This window comes from Hypanus sabinus, chromosome 14 (genome assembly GCF_030144855.1).
Source record: "Hypanus sabinus isolate sHypSab1 chromosome 14, sHypSab1.hap1, whole genome shotgun sequence".
Lineage (NCBI taxonomy): Eukaryota > Metazoa > Chordata > Chondrichthyes > Myliobatiformes > Dasyatidae > Hypanus > Hypanus sabinus.
Genome location: NC_082719.1, coordinates 106,958,718 through 106,976,190, shown reverse-complemented (window position 1 = coordinate 106,976,190; position 17,473 = coordinate 106,958,718). Strand labels below are relative to the sequence as shown.

Here is a 17,473-nt window from a genome sequence, read left to right as displayed (position 1 = left end):
GAGAAAAGTAATAACCAGGGTGAAAATCAGTAAGGAAACAAAAGCTTGAATTTCAGAAGATAAAAGTGAGAAAAATATGGAACTAGAGCAAAGATGAATACATTTGAATTAATAATAACCGCTGGGCGCTATATGAGAGGGTAGCTGTTTAGGGACACTATTACAGCTTGTGCTGTCAGAGTTGTGAGTTCAATTCTAACGTCACCTGTTAGGAGTTTGTACATCCTCCCTGTGGCTGTCCAGATTAGTATGTTAATTGGCCATTGTAAATTGTTCTGTGGTTAGATTAGGAATAAATTGCTGGGTTGCTGGCAGCACAACTCATAGGCCAGGTACAGCAGTGTATCTCTAAATAAAATTTTAAAAATTAATTTTTAAAGCAGAGATCAGAGTTCATGTTAAGTACAGTAAATCTTCATTAAAATTCTGGGCGTAATTTGTTGGCGTCAGAATGTGTGGCTCCCAGCATATGTTGGCTGTTAAAGCAAATGACGCATTTCATCATTTTTCGATGTACACATGATAAATAAATCTGAATCAAAAAAATAATGAGGTGGACATGGTGATTAATGTATGTTAAAAGTATGTGCAAGGTGAAAGATGTACACATTATTTGGAAAAGTATACCAAACAGATAATGTATTTTGAATGCAGACGGGAGGGCTTTGATCTGGTGCAGGTCCATGGAATTTGGCAGATTAATAATTTGGCATGGATTAGATGGGCCAAAAGGCCTGTTTCTGTGCTGTTGTGCTCTATGTCTCTATGACACTAAACAGGAAAGGAACTGAATAAACTTAAAAGAATAACCAAAATACAATTGGAAAGGTCAAGCAGAGATGTTAGATCAAAACTATCAAATACTGTAGCAAGAAATAACTACTGTACATACTCCTTTAATAACTTACTGATAACTTTCATACAGGTGATGTAATTCAAAGTGGGATAAAAGTACAAATGTGAAAATAAAATTAAAAAATAAACATAAAAGACAAGATGTTAGTTTAAAGCAAGAAGCTGGTGTGGAAAAGTGTCAATGAGTCTGCATCCCTTACAGTTTTAGGTATTGAGCTCTCCATCAGTTATCTTTGGAGGGAGTAAACACAAAGTACACTGCAGATGCTGGGGTCAAATCAACACGTACAAACAAGCTGGATGAACTCAGCAGGTCGGGCAGCATCCGTTGAAACGAGCAGTCAACGTTTCGGGCCGACACCCTTTGTCCAAAACGTTAACTGCTCATTTCAACGGATGCTGCCTGACCTGCTGAGTTCATCCAGCTTGTTTGTATCTTTGGAGGGAGATTGTTTAAGTTTAGGAGACAAGTGGGAGACCTGAGAGCACGAGCAGGATTAAAAAGACAAAAACAGTTCTGTGATGTACAATACTCCGATCCCAGGCCATTAAGAACTTTAAAAACATGTAAGAAAACTTTAAAATTGTTTCTAAAGGATTCAGGAGCACAAGCAATATCAGAATAATTAAAATGGATAAATGGATAAACAAAAGTTGATTGATACACAAACACCATTAGAAAGATACAAACTGAAGAATCTATACAATCATCCCATTTTCTAAGGGTTGTGTGTAGGATGGTGTCTTTTCTCATTTATATTTACAACCTACAGCAGGTACATTGTTCTCACAGAAACAGAATTACCGATGTATTTCACTTCTACATTCCAAGACAATGCATTGCCTTCACTACAGTAACTGGTATTTCCATAGGTTTTATTTACATTCCAAATTAATTAGGCAGTTGCACAGTGAGGATTTAAATACATTTTAATAATAACAGTAATATTAAATACACCCAATATTTAGAGCCAAAATATCTCAAGTGATAGAGGATACTCTTATTTAACCATTAATAAATTAAACAGGCAAAAGCAAAAGAATTGGATTTGAGATGTTTTTTCCTATTTTTTTTCGAATTGTGGAGCCGACTTGATGGGCCATATGGCCTAATTTTTTTCCTATATTTTATGGATTTATGATGTATCAAACAGCTTTTCAGTCTTTCAGTTGCTTGCTTCCTTCTTGGGCCCAATTCAGTTCTGATACACAAAACAAGAGTTCAGTTTACAGGATTTTTCCCAGAGGATTGTAGAATGAATCAGGCTGCACTCCTGTCTTCCTGGTCTGCACTCGTGGATTAATGGATTATTCATCCATTAGGTTCACAGACTCTTCAACGAGTTTACCATCTCCTCAAGTAGGTCAATAATCTCTTATCAATAGTTTAACAATCTTCCTTAGAGAGATGCCAACAGTCTTCTGTGTATTGTTATCAGTAACCACTGCTAGTACCCTTAAAACAGACTTGACAATCTTCTTAAAATGGGCTCACCTTCTTTCTTTACATGAGAAAAATATCTAAATGTAAGCACCATTGACGTGAAACCAGTTACAGCGGTTCTCCTTGCTACTAATAGACTTTGAACTATTTGGAATCATTGGTTGAGTATCTTTCATTGAGTTTGAAAATGCAGATTAAGTCTCATTTCCAGTGCTTTGTCAGGTTGTTGTTCTGATGTTGAGTGTTTGCACCTGCAACGTTGCCTAGTGGCTATAGCTTACACCATTCAAGAGTCAAGATTCAAGGTTGTTTGATGTCATTTCCTGTACGCAAGCGTGAAGGAGAATAAAATAATTGTTACTCCAGATCCAACTCAGCACAAAAAACCCACAATAAGATAAAGAACACGATAATGGGTTAATATGAAAGGGTTAACATATGGGGAGTGGTTTGATGACTCTGGGCTTCTACTCACTGGAGTTTAGAAGAATAAGAGAGGATCTTATTGAAAGGTCTGGATAGAATGGATGTGGAGGGAATGCTTCCTGTAGTGGGGGAGTCTAGGACTAGAGGACACAGATAGAGTGGATGTGGAGAGGATGTTTCCTATAGTGGGGGAGTCTAGGACCAGAGGACACAGATAGAGTGGATGTGGAGGGAATGCTTCCTGTAGTGGGGGAGTCTAGGACTAGAGGGCACAGATAGAGTGGATGTGTAGAGGATGTTTCCTATAGTGGGGGAGTCTAGGACCAGAGGACACAGATAGAGTGGATGTGGAGAGGATGTTTCCTATAGTGGGGGAGTCTAGGACTAGAGGACACAGATAGAGTGGATATGGAGGGAATGCTTCCTGTAGTGGGGGAGTCTAGGACTAGAGGACACAACCTTAGAATAGAGGGATGTCCATTTAGAAGAGATGAGGAGGAATTTCTTTAGCCAGAGGGTGATGAATCTGTGGAATTCATTCACACAGATGGTTGTGGAGGCCATGTCATTGGGTAGAGCTAAAGGAGAGGATGATGGGTTCTTAATTAGTCCGGGTGTTAAAGATTGCAGGGAGAAGACAAGAGAATGGGGGTTGAGAGGGATAATCAGACATAACTGAATGAGGAGCATACTCAATAGGTTGTATGGCCTAATTCTGTTCCTAGATCTAATATTAATTAATTATATAATAATAATAAATAACAAGAGCCTCTTACTTCTTCTCCTCACATGTGTATCACCTCCCCTGGGTGCCTTCCTCCTTCCCTTTTTCCCATGATCCTCTCTTTTCTTCTATCAGTTTTCTTTGTCTCCCGCCTCTTCCTTTCCCACCCACCTGCTTCTAGCTGTCCGCCTTCCCCTCCCCACACCTTTATATTCTGATGTCTTCCCCCTTCCTTTCCAGTCCTGATGAATGGTCTGGCCCAAAACATCAACTATTTATTCATTTCTATAAATGCTGCTGGTTCTACTGATTTCCTCCAGTATTTTGTGTGTGTTGCTCTTGATTTCCAGAATATGCAGAATTTCTTGTATTAATAAAAATAATAAATATAAATAGATAAGGTAGCTTGTACACACAGATAGATTGTATGTCCATAAAGTGACACTAGGCACAGGAGTGTCTGTACATAAGGTGACTCTGACAGGAAATGATACAGTAGTGGTGGTTGGGGGTGTAGAGGGATGGGTTACTGCTTGGGGAAAGTTACTGCTTTTGATTCTAGTGGTCCTGGTGTGGATGCCATGTAGCCTTCTCCCAATGGGAGTGGGACAAGCAGTCCATGAGCAGAGTGAGTGGGATCTTTTATCATGTTACTGGCCCTTTTCCAGCACCTTTCTGTATATATACCCATGATGGTGAGTAGGCTGGTGCCAGAGATGTGTAGGGCAGTTCTGAATACCAATTCAATTAATAGTTCTGTCATATGCTACTGTGAAAGCAAAACAAACAGTAAGCATCAAATAGGAGAACACTGATTTATAATGGATCAGACAACTTCCAGTAGCTATTGAGTTCTGCTCTGTTATTTACACAGAATAACTAATAGATGTTTCATTGATGTTACAGACTGATGGTGACATTTTTCTACACAACAGTAATTACTAGACTTAAGAAAAATTTATGGTATGAATTGTTTTGATTTTGTAGTGGATGCAGCCCGGTCCATCATGGTCATGGTTAAAACCCTTCCCACCACTGAATACATCTACTTGGAGTGCCGTCACAGGAAAGCAACATCAATCATCAAGGACCTCCATCACCCAGGCCATGCTCTCACTCACCACAAGGTTCAGGAACAGGTATCACCCCTGAACCAGAGAGGTTTACATCACTCACCCCAACACCGAACTGTTCCCACAATCAATGGACTCATGTTCTCGATATTCATTGCTTATTTATTTATTGTTACTTTTTTCATTTTTGTATTTGCACAGTTTGTTGTTTTTTGCACTCTGGCTGAACACCCAAGTTGGTGTGGTCTTTCATATACTGCATGGTGTTTCTTTGTATTTACTGTCAATGCCTGCCAGCAAATGAATCCCAGGGTTGAATATGATGACATGTATGTATTTTGATCATAAATTTACTGCAAATTTTGAACGTTGAGGTTCTTCAAGGGTGAGAGATTCTGTTGAAAGTTCACAGATATGAAAGGTGTGAAAGGTCACAGAGAGCCTGAATTCAGCATGAGAATGATGAGGTCACACTGCCAAGCCCGAATATAAACGAACTGTGTGCATAACATTAGCTTTCACAAATCTCTGTCAATAATTCCTAAAGTCCATGGCAGCTTGGTCAGTTCAAACCAATATACTTCCCAGCTGTCTCCAGGAAGGTAGATGAGATTTACTGCCAGGGTATTTGGCCCAATGGATCTATTCTAGCTCATAGCAGAGCAATTCCATTCATTTCTTGTTTCCATATAATCCTACAATTCATTCTCTCTCACATGCCCATCAAGACCATTTTGATGCTTTTGACACATCTACACAAATGGGGCAATTTACAGGACCCAATTAACCAACCAGCAGATCTTTGGGATAGGACATAGAACTCAGATCACTACAGCACAGTACAGGCCCTTTGGCCCATAATGTTGTGCCAAACCTAACCTACTCTAAGATTACTCTAACCCTTCCCTTCCACAGCACCCTCCATTTTTCAATCACCCATATACCTATCCAAGAGTCTCTTAAATGCCCCTAATGTATCTGCCTCTACCACCACCCTGGGCAGCATGTTCCATGTACCCTCCACTCCATGTGTAAAACAAACCTACGTCTGACATCACCCACTAGACTTTCCTCCCATCACCTCAAAATTATCCTCTGTTGTATTAGCCATATCCACCGTGGACAAAAAAAATCTGTCCACTCGATCTTTGCCTTTTATCATCTTGTACCTCTCTATCAAGTCACCTCTCATCCTCCTTCGCTACAAAGAGACAAGCCCTAGCTCACTCAACCTATCTTCATAAGACATGCTCTCCAATCCATTCAGGATCCCAGTAATTCTTGTCTGCACCCTCTATAAAGCTTCCATAAACTCCCTCTAATGACTCAGAATTAGATTTATTTCTATCAATGCTTCTTATCATCTTGTACACCTCCTTCAAATGTGGAATGTGGGGGAGGGGCACTAGAGCAGCTGCAGAGAAATCTATTTGAACACAAGAAAATTCCACTCAGGTAATAGCAAAGATCAGGATTGAAGCAAGGTCACTGGAGCTGAAAGACAGCGCCACTCTCCGGTGCAAACCCTACTGCGTCACCTACCAATGTAGGATATGGTAGGAGGGAGCAGGAGGACATAAGAATGGCTTCTTGTATGCACCTCCTTAGCAGCTCTAGTACACTTCAACTTGATGTTGGCTACCAATTCTAGTATACATCTCCTTTACACAGGTTACCAACTCTAGAATGCATCTTCATTGGTTACAATTTTTAGTAAACATCTCCTTTACACTGGCTACCAATTCTAGTAAACATTTGCTTTATACTGCTACCAATTCCAGTAAACATTTGCTTTATACTGCTACCAATTCCAGTAAAAATCTCCTTTACACAGGCTACCAACTCTAGAATGCATTGGTTACAATTTTTAGTAAACATCTTCTTTACACTAGCAGTGTTCCACAGGTCAGTGAGTATCAGGGAGCAGGAGTGAGTGACATTGCTATTACAAAGGAAAAAGTCTAGGCAAACTCAAAGGTCTTAAGGTGGATAAGTCACCTGGACCAGATGGACTCCACCCCAGAGTCCTGAGAGAGGTTGCTGAAGAGATAACAGATACATCGGTCATGATCTTTCAAGAATCACATGATTCTTGACTGGAAAATTGCAAATGTCTCACTGAGGGAGGACGGTAAAAGAAAGGAAATTATAGACCAATTTGCCTAACCTCAGTGGTTGGGAGAGTGTTGGAGTCTATCACTAAGGATGAGGTTTCGAGGTACTTGGAGACCAATGATAAATAAGTCAAAGTCAGCATGGGTTCTGTAAAGGGAAATTTTGTCTGACAATTCGGTTACATTTCTTTGATGAAGTAACAAACAGGGTGGACAAAGGAGAGGCACTGAATGTCATTTACTTTGATTTTCAGAAGGCATTTGATAAGGTGCCACACATGAAGATGCTTAACAAGATAAACTCCTTTGCCATTACAGGAAAATAACTGGCATGGATAGAAGAATGGCCGGCAGGCAGGAGGCAATGAGTGGGAATAAAAGGGGCTTTTTCTGGCTGGCTGCCGGTAACAAGTGGTATTCCTCAGGGGTAAATATTGGGACCGCGACTTCTCACATTGTTTGTTAATGATTTGGATAATGGAATTGATGGCTTTGTGGCAAAGCTTGTGGATGACATGAAAATAGGTGGAGGGGTAGGTAGTGCTGAAGACGCAATGTGATTGCAGCAGGACTTAGACACATTGGTAGAAAGGGCAAAAAAGTGGCAGATGGAATACAGTGTTGGGAAATGTATGATAATGCATTTTGATAAAAGGAACAATAGTGCAGATTATTATCTAAAAAGGGAGAAGGTTCAAACATCAGAAGTGCAGAGGGACTTTGGAATCCTCATGCAAGACTCCCAGATTGTTAATTTACAGCTCGAGTCTGTGGTAAAGGCAAATGCAATGTTGGCATTTATTTCAAGAGGAATAGAATATAAAAGCAAGGAGGTAATGCTGAGCCTTTATAAGACACTAGTCAGGCTGCACTTGGAGTATTGTCAACAGTTTTGGGCCCCATATCTCAGAAAGGATGTATAGTCATTGGAGAGAGTCCAGAGGAGGTTTACAAAGATGATTCTGGGAATGAAGAGGTTAACTTATGAGGAGTGACTAACAGCCTTGGGAGAAATGTGGGGGAATCTCATTGAAACTTACCAAATGTTGAAAGGACTGGATAGGGAGGATGTTTCCTATGGTGGGGGTATCCAGAATTAGAGGGCACAGCATCAAAATTGAGGGCCAACCCTTTAGAAACTGTGGGTTTTTCTTAGCCAGAGAGTAGTACATCTGTGGATGCAGTAGAGGCCATGTCTGTGAGTATACTTAAGGCAGAAGTTGATCATTTCCTGATTGGTCAGGGCATCAATGGCTAATGGTGAGAAGGCCGGTGTGTGGGGTTGAGTGGAATCCAGGATCAGCCATGATGAAATGGTGGAGCAGACTCAATGGGCTGAATGGCCTAATTCTGTTCTTATGTCTTATAGTCTTATGGACTGGGAAATTGGAAATTCTATAAGAAGGGAGGGAGGTAAAATACAGGACATTATACCCTAGTGTCAGGAGGGGCCAGTTGCGGTAGGACTCAAGTGCAGACCAATGAATGTTCTTTTACCAGGATTTTATTAGTAGCCGCAGGGGCAACACCAGGAGGCAGGTGGAGATCTTACCCGGGAAAGCCTGTCCAGCGAGGGCAGACAATTATTGGTGCTTCAGGCAAGAATCAGGTTCTAAACAGGTAGAATCCGGAAACACAGAATACAACAATTTCCACTGGCAGTAGTCGCTATAGCAGGCTGGAACGACTCAGTTCAGGACTGGGACAAATAGGCAGAGAGTGTGAGTCGAGGCAGGGTAATGAGTGAGAACAGAAACAGGTGGGTGCTATTGAGGAGATAACTGGGTAATTGGCAAGAGTCCAATTAGGGAAGGGGCTGGTTTAAAGCTCCCATGGCCAGGTGAAAGAAGGTAGAATTTAAGGGCTATCAGCAGAGCCCCTTTGACCCAGTGTTCAGGCTGGATCCTTAACACCTAGTTAGCCTGAATTCAGTGTTTGGGAAGATGTTGGAGTCTATTATTAAGTATGAGGTTTTGGAATACTTGATAGAATAGACCAAAGTAAGCATGGTTTTCTAACAGAAAAATCTTGCCTGACAAATCTGTTGGAATTCTTTGAGGAATTAACAGGCAGGATAGACAAAAGAGAGTTAGTGGATGCCGCTTATTGATCTTTCTGCAGGTCTTTGACAAGGTGCAACACATGAGACTGCTCAACAAGACAGGAATCCATGGTATTACAGGAAAGATATAGAATGGATAGATGATCAGCTGATTGGCAGGAGTAGAATAGGGAATTGGCAGGGAATAGAGAGGGCCTTTTCTGGTTGGCTGCCATTGACTAGTGGTGTGTCGCATGGGTCGGTGTTGGCCCTGATTCTTTTTATGTTATATGACAATAATTTGGATGAAGGAATTGTTGGTTTTCTGGCCGGGTTTGCAGATGATATAAAGATAATTGGAAGGGCAGTTAGTGTTGAGGAAACTGGGAGTCTGCAGATGGAGTATGACAGTTTGGACGAGTGGGCAAAAAGGTGGCAGGTGGAATAATATATAGTATTGAATGTATAGTCATGCCACTTTGGCAGAAGAAGTTAAAGCATAGACTATTTTGTAAATGGTGAGAAAATTCAAAAAATCAGAGGAGCAGTGGGACTTTGTGTTCCTTGAACAGGTTTCCTAAAGGTTAACTTGCAGGCTGAGTCACTGGTAAGGAAGGTAAATGCAATGTTAGTGTTCATTGCAAGAGGAATAGAATATAAAAACAAGGATTTAACGTTAAGGCTTTATAAAGTACCGGTGAGGCCTCAGTTGTATTGCGAGCAATTTTGGGCCCCTTATCTAAGAAGTATGTGCTGGCATTGGAGAGAGTCCAGAGGAAGTTAATTAAGAATGATTCTGGGAATAAAAGGGTTAACATACCAGGAGCATTTGAGGATGCTGGGCCTGTACTTGTTGGAGTTTAGAAGAATCAGGGCGATCTCATTGAAACCTATCAAATATTGAAAGGTCCGGATAGAGTGGATGTTGAGAGGATGGTCCCTATAGTGGGGGAATCCAGTACCAGAGAGCAAACCTCAGAACTGAGGAATGTCCATTTAGAAGAGATATGAAGAAAAACATTCTTTCACCAGTGAGTGGTGAATCTGTGGAATTCTTTGCCACAGACAGATGTGGAGGCCAAGTTATTGAGTATATTTCCAGCAGAGGTTGATAGCTTCATAGTCAGGGTGTCAAAAGTTACAGGGTAAATGGAGGAGAATGGGATTGAGAGGGATAATAAATCAGCCATGATGGAATGGTGAAGCAGACTCAATGGGCCAAATGGCCTAGTTCTGCTCCTAGGTATTATGGTCTTTACATTAGCGACCAATTCTATTATGATTCTCTGTAACATTCGTTAAAAATTCAAGTACGTGTATCTGTTACAGCCTACCAATTCTAGCACACATCTCTTTTACGTTGGTTAGCCATTCAAGTATTCATCTCTTTACATTGGCTACCAATTCTATCAGTCATCTCCATTACATTGGCTAAGAATTCCAGTACACATTTTCTTTATGCTGGCTTCTAATTCTAGTGCACATCGCCTTTATGTTGGCTGTCAGTTCCAGCATGCATCTCTGATACATTGACTACAAATTCTCGTATGCATTTTTAATGTTGCCCACCAATTCTTGTACAGATCTCCATTATGTCAGGTATGAATTCTAGACTGTATCTCCTTACATTGCCTAATACATATTCCACTATGTTGGCTACCAATTCTAGAACACACCTCTGTTACATTCACTATCAATTCTAGTACACATCTCCTTTACATTGGCTGTCAATTTAAGTATGCATCTTTATGACAGCCACCATTTCTAGTACACATTTTCTTTACATTGGCAACCAATTCTGGAATGCACCTCATTGATGTTTTCTGCCAGTTCTAGTACGTATCTCCTTTATGTTGGTTATCAATTCTGGTACATGACTCCTTTAAGCTGACTGTCTATTCTAGTACACACAACCTTTACACTGGATACCAATTCTGGCACATAACTCCTTTACATTGTCTACCAATTCTAGTACACATTCTTTTACATTGCCTACTAATCCTAGTTCATATCTTCCTTATGTTGGCTATCAGTATTAGTACAGCCCATGGAGGGAGGGATAGAAACTAATCTGTGAGATGGGGTTTCTGCTTTCTGAAATGTGTAGACTCAGAAAGTGAGCACCCTTCATGCGTAATCTACAGTTCAACCTGGATGTTAATCCCTCTCATCACAAAATACCAGGAAGGATTTGGTAAATTCAAGGACATGATGTTAATAGTGCCCAGATGTATCACTAGATGTATCTAACTGAGGACAAAGTGTAAGTGGGGAAGTAAAGGGGTTGTAAGCTGGTCCTCACTTCTCTCATTTTAAGGGATTACTTCTAGGGGGCTCCAATGCCTAATAAGTGGACAAGTGTCTCATGTAGTCTCTTTTACCATAGACAGTGACTTGCATTTACAGTGGCATGCAGAAGTTTGGGCTCTCCGGTCAAAATTTCTGTTACTGTGAATAGTTAAGTGAGTAGAAGATGAACTGATCTCCAAAAGTCATAAAGTTAAAGATGAAACATTCTTTTCCACATTTTAAGCAAGATCAGTGTATTATTTTTGTTTTGTGCAACTTTAGAGTGAAAAAGAGGAAAGGAGCACCATGCAAAGGTTTGGGGACCCCAAGAGAGTTGAGCTCTTAGATAACTTCTACCAAGGTCTCAGACCTTAATTAGCTTGTCAGGGCTATGGCTTGTTCACAGTCATAGTTAAGAGAGGCCAGGTGATGCAAATTTCAAAGCTTTATTAATACCCTGACTCTTCAAATCTTGTCCCAACAATCAGGCATCCTCTAAACAGCTGCCTAGCAATCTGAAATTAAAATAAATGATGCCCACAAAGCAGGAGAAGACTATAAGAAGATAGCAAAGTGTTTTCAGGTAGCTATTTCCTCAGTTGGTAATGTCATTAAGAAATGGCAGTTAACAAGATCGGTGGAAGTCAAGTTGAGGTCAGGAAGACCAAGAAAACTTTCCGAGAGAACTGCTCATAGGATTGTTTGAAAGGCAAATCAAAACCCCCGTTTGACTGCAAAAGACCTTCAGGAAGATTTAGCAGACTCTGGAGTGGTGGTGTACTGTTCTACTGTGCAGCGACACCTGCACAAATATTACCTTTAAGGAAGAGTCATCAGAAGAAAATATTTCCTGCGTCCTCACCACAAAATTCAGTGTCAGAAGTTTGCAAAGGACCATCTAAACAAGCCTGACGCATTTTGGAAACTACTCGTGTAGACTGATGAAGTTAAAATAGAACTTATTGGCCGCAATGAGCAAAGGTATGTTTGGAGGAAAAAGAGTGCAGAATTTCATGAAAAGAACACCTCTCCAACTGTTAAGCACGGGGGTGGATCGATCACACTTTGGGCTTGTGTTGCAACCAGTGTCACGGGGAACATTTCACTGATAGAGGGAAGAATGAATTCAATTAAATACCAGCAAATTCTGGAAGCAAACATCACACTGTCTGTAAAAAAGCTGAAGATGAAAAGAGGATGGGTTCTACAACAGGATAATGATCCTAAACACACCTCAAAATCCACAATGGAGTACCTCAAGAGGCGCAAGCTGAAGGTTTTGCCAAGGCCCTCACAGTTCCCCGACCTAAACATTATCAAAAATCTGTGGATAGACCTCAAAAAAGCAGTGCATGCAAGATGGCCCAAGAATCTCACAGAACTAGAAGCCTTTTGCAAGGAAGAATGGGCAAAAATCCCCCAAACAAGAATTGAAGGACTCTTAGCTGGCTACAGAAAGCGTTTACAAGCTGAGACTAAGTACTGACCATGCAGAGTGCTCAAACTTTTGCTTCGGGCCCTTTTCCTTTTTTGTTATTTTGAAACTGTAAAAGATGGAAATAAAAAAGTAATCTTGCTTAAACTATTAAAGAAATGTGTCATCTTTATGCCTTTTGGAAATCAGGTCATCTTTTACTCGCTTAGCTATTCACAGTAACAGAAATTTTGACCAGGGGTGCCCAAACTTTTGCATGCCACTGTATATAGCACCTCTGGAACACTAAATATACGGCAGAGTTGCATAGTGTCTGGAGTGATGTTTTACAGTGCCCGCAGTCAGGCTTCTGTTCCTGCCACTGTCAATAAGGAGTCCATACGTTCTCCAAGGGGTTTCTTCCAGGTGCTCTGTGCACTCCTATTGAAAGGCCGAGGTGGAGTGGATATGGATAGGATATTTCCAATAGTGGAAATAGGGCCTGAGGGCACAGCCACAGAATAGAGGGACATCCATTTAGAACAGAAATGAAGAGGAATTTCATTAGCCTGAGGGAAGTGAATCTATGGAATTCATTGCCATACATGACTGCGGAGACCAAATCATTAAACATATTTAAAGTAGAACTTGATAGGTTCTTGATTAACCAGAGTATCAATGGTTACAGGGAGAAGGCAGGAGAATGGGGTTGAGAAGGATAATAAATCAGCCTCGATGGGCCGAATGGCCTAATTCTACACCTATATCTTATGGTCTTCCACATTCCAAAGACGTATGGGTTAGGGTTAGTAAGCTGTGTGCATATCATGCTGGCGACACTTGCAGGCTGTCCCAGCACAACTTTGGATCGTTGGTCATTGACACAAATGACACATTTCATTCTATGTTTCAATCTTTCAATGTATGTACATGTAACTGAAGCAGCTAACCTATAAATAACTTGAAGTTACTGAGCAGGTGCTTAATCAGGTGGAAGAGGAACAGAGGCAAATTTAGTTTCTGGGTGATCAGAGTCCAAAACACAGGCTTTAACACTTTCAGAACCACAGTCAGGTTTAACCCTAACCCGAATGCTTTTTTAAGGAATACATGCAGAAGGCCCTACATGAGGCTGCTTAACTAGATAAGAACCCATGGGGTTACAGGAGAGGTTCCAGCATGGATAAAGCAGTAGTTGACTGGCAGGATCAAAGAGTGGGATAAATCTGCCGAAGGACTGAGATGGATTGGAAAAATGGGCAAAGAAGTGGCTGATGGAATGCAGTGTCGGGAAGTGTATGGCCATGCACTTTTGTAGAAGGAATAAAGGTGTAGACCACTTACTAAACAGGGCAAAAATTCAAAACTCAGAGATACAAAGAGACTTGAGAGTTCTCGTGCGAAGCAGACTCTTTGGGCCAAATTGCCTAATTCTGTTCCTATATCTTATGGCCTTCTGGTTATGGACAGTGTTCCAAAGATTAGCTTCTTGGTGGTGTGGGGATGAGAATTCAAACAGAGCATGATGCAGCAAGGACTGAAGAAACTCTGGAGTTCGCTGGCACTGTTGGACTGGAGCACAGTCACACTGGTTAAGCATTTAAGTTACACAATGGCAGCTGGGAAACAATTTCAAGTGTTTCAATAAATGAGGTGATGTGTGATGGGCCATGGTGTGAAACCCAGGAAGGGATCTGCAAGATATTAAATTTATGGAGAAACAAATTATAAAGGACCTCTTTAGTATCTTTCATTAAGGACTCTCATCATCTGGGATATGGCCTATGCTCATTACTGCCATTGGGGATGAGTACAGGAGCCTGAGGACACACACTCAATGATTAAGGAACAGCTTCTTCCCCTCCTCCATCAGATTTCTAAAGATTTCATGAACCCATGAATACGACCTCATTATTCCAAATAAACAAATTATACAAATTAAGTAGATTGTTGAGTTTTTTTCCTCTTTCATTGTATCTTCAAGAGGTTGAGGCTTGAAAAAATTGCATTCATCACTACAGACCCTCACCATCTGGGATACGCCTTCTCATTATGAGCATTAGGGAATACCCTTTCTCAGTATTTCAGGTGGAGCACAGCAGGCCAGGCAGCACCTATAGGAAGAAGTACAGTCGACGTTTCAGGCTGAGACCCTTTGTCAGGATGAAGGGTCCTGATGAAGGGTCTCGGCCCAAAACGTTGACTGTACTTCTTCCTATAGATGCTGCCTGGCCTGCTGTGTTCCACCAGCAGTTTGTGTGTGTTGCTTGAATTTCCAGCATCTGCAGATTTCCTCGTGTTTCATTATTTCAGAAACAGCTTCTTCCTCTCCACCATCAGATTTCTGAATGGCCCACGCAATCGATGAACCTCACTGTTCAACTTTTTTTTTGCATTATTTATTTATTTTTGTAATTTATAATTATTTGCTTGGACCAGACCCCCATGTTATGGTGTCGCCTGTTGTAGCTTCCCGGCAGAGCTGGGCGTCCATACAGGTTTGGGAGTTGGCCCCTCCTGTTGGTGCTGCTCTCCAGTGTTTGCTCGGTACTGTCTCCAGTGTTTGCTCAGTACTGCCTCCAGTGTTTGCTCAGTACTGCCTCCAGTGTTTGCTCGGTACTGCTCTCCAGTGTTTGCTCGGTGCTGTCTCCAGTGTTTGCTCGGTGCTGTCTCCAGTGTTTGCTCGGTACTGCTCTCCAGTGTTTGCTCAGTGCTGTCTCCAGTGTTTGCTCGGTGCTGCTCTCCAGTGTTTGCTCGGTACTGCTCTCCAGTGTTTGCTCGGTACTGCTCTCCAGTGTTTGCTCGGTGCTGTCTCCAGTGTTTGCTCGGTACTGCTCTCCAGTGTTTGCTCGGTGCTGTCTCCAGTGTTTGCTCGGTACTGCTCTCCAGTGTTTGCTCGGTACTGCTCTCCAGTGTTTGCTCGGTGCTGTCTCCAGTGTTTGCTCGGTACTGCTCTCCAGTGTTTGCTCGGTGCTGTCTCCAGTGTTTGCTCGGTACTGCTCTCCAGTGTTTGCTCAGTACTGCTCTCCAGTGTTTGCTCGGTGCTGTCTCCAGTGTTTGCTCGGTACTGCTCTCCAGTGTTTGCTCAGTACTGCTCTCCAGTGTTTGCTCGGTACTGCTCTCCAGTGTTTGCTCGGTACTGCTCTCCAGTGTTTGCTCGGTGCTGTTCTCCAGTGTTTGCTCGGTACTGCTCTCCAGTGTTTGCTCGGTGCTGTCTCCAGTGTTTGCTCGGTGCTGCCTCCAATGTTTGCTCAGTACTGCCTCCAATGTTTGCTCAGTACTGCCTCCAATGTTTGCTCAGTACTGCCTCCAGTGTTTGCTCAGTGCTGTCTCCAGTGTTTGCTCAGTACTGCCCTCCAGTGTTTGCTCAGTGGAAGACCAGCTGTATCAGACCAATATCCTATGTATAATTAATCTACACACCAAAACACTCAGGGACTTGGGCTCTCTGTATATATATCATGTGTGATTGAATGTCAATTAAACTTGAACTCATTTTTATGTCTTTGCACAAAACAACTACTGCAAAACAATGAATTTCATTTCATTGATCATAAAGCTGACTCTGATTCTGCCCTTTAGCATCAGTATGGGTGTGGTTAGTTTCTGTTCTGCCACCCTTGAGATCCACTCTTGGTCAATGGTGATACTGACCCATCCCTGACACCGGATCCTCTCCCACTGGTGACCCACCACACTACACATCAATGACAACATCTCTACCTCAGTGGCAAATGACTCTACTCACAAATAAAGCATGCTAGCGTAGCGGTTTGCCCAACACATTACAGTGCCAGCAACTTGGGTTCAATTCTGTCTGTAAGAGTTTGTACATTTTCCCTGTGTCAGCGTGAATTTCCTCCAGGTGCTCCGCTTTCCTTCCACATTCCAAAGACTTATGGACTAGGGTTTAGAAATTGTGGACATGCCTTTGCAGAAGAATGGTGAGCTTGCAGGCTGTCCTTGGACTGTATTGGTTGTTGACACAAAACAACGTTTCACTGTTTGTTTCGATGTATATGTAACAAATAATTCTAATTGCTTTGAAGATTCTCTTTAAAATGGGAAAAATGCGTATTGAAGAAATCATTGGGTCTGAAGCATCTGAATGTATTAGTATAGGCTTCATTGTGGCTGAGGGATCTGAATGTATTAGTATAGGCTTCATTGGGTCTGAGGGATCTGTCACTTCGGGAATTGTGTTGATAGTTTGCTGAGTGCTGCCAATGCCCTAATTCCCCTGAGAGTTAAAGATAACTGCATGGCAACAATTCTCAGTAAAATCTCATCCTCTCATTCTATACTGACCTGAAACTTCTCTGCAGCTCATTGGATCGTTTAACTTTTATTCATCTGTGAGCTGAGCCTTTCCTTCCTCATCAGAGATGCTGCATAGGGAATCTGGAAGATGGGGAAAGAGAGGGGACGAGTTAGACATAAAATGAGGACATTGGTGACACTTAGAACAAATTGTGGGCTGATTTGGAGCATTGTGTGCAGTTCATGTCACCTACCTACTGGAATGATGTCAATAAGACCAAAAGACATAGGAGTAGAATTAGGCCATTTGACTCATTGAGTCTGCTCTGTCACTTAATCATGGCTGATCCTTTTTTCTCCCTCCTCAGCTCCACATCCCAGAGGATAAAAGGCAGGAGCAGTTCGTGGCAGCGTAAAAGAGCTTTGACCAGCAGCCAATCAGTGTCCAGGACTGATTAGTAAGAACAAGTTAAAGGAAGGTAGGGGAAGGAGCAACAGCCATCGTCAGAGTGGACATGGAGTGGTGATCTTAAGGCTTTAGCTCTTTGAGGTATCAGTGAAGAGAGGCTTCACTCGAAGAAAATAAAGGAAAGAAAAGCTCAAGTTTCCAGGCAGGATAGTGCAATGCTCCTCTTGTGAGATGTGGGTAGGCAGAGAGACCTCTAGTGTCCCTGACGACTACAGCAGCGAGAAGTGGATCCAAAAGTAGCTTCTGATAAACTGCATTAAGGAGCTGGAGCTGGAAACGGGTGAACACCAGATCATTCGGGTGGCTAAACGGGTGATAGATAGGACATACAGAGAAAACAAACAAGAGAAAGTCTGCAGCTGCT

At 41.9% G+C, this 17,473-nt stretch overlaps 1 long non-coding RNA gene across 1 annotated transcript; it reads right to left on the bottom strand.

The window, feature by feature from the left end:
* Window positions 1-2,006: 2,006 nt before the first annotated feature.
* On the bottom strand, window positions 2,007-17,130 carry LOC132404462 (uncharacterized). Its single transcript, XR_009515547.1, has 3 exons — window positions 16,895-17,130; window positions 16,689-16,781; window positions 2,007-2,622 (listed from the first exon to the last, which is right to left on the bottom strand). It is a non-coding gene; the product is annotated as an uncharacterized LOC132404462 (long non-coding RNA).
* Between the last annotated feature and the right edge of the window lie 343 nt (window positions 17,131-17,473).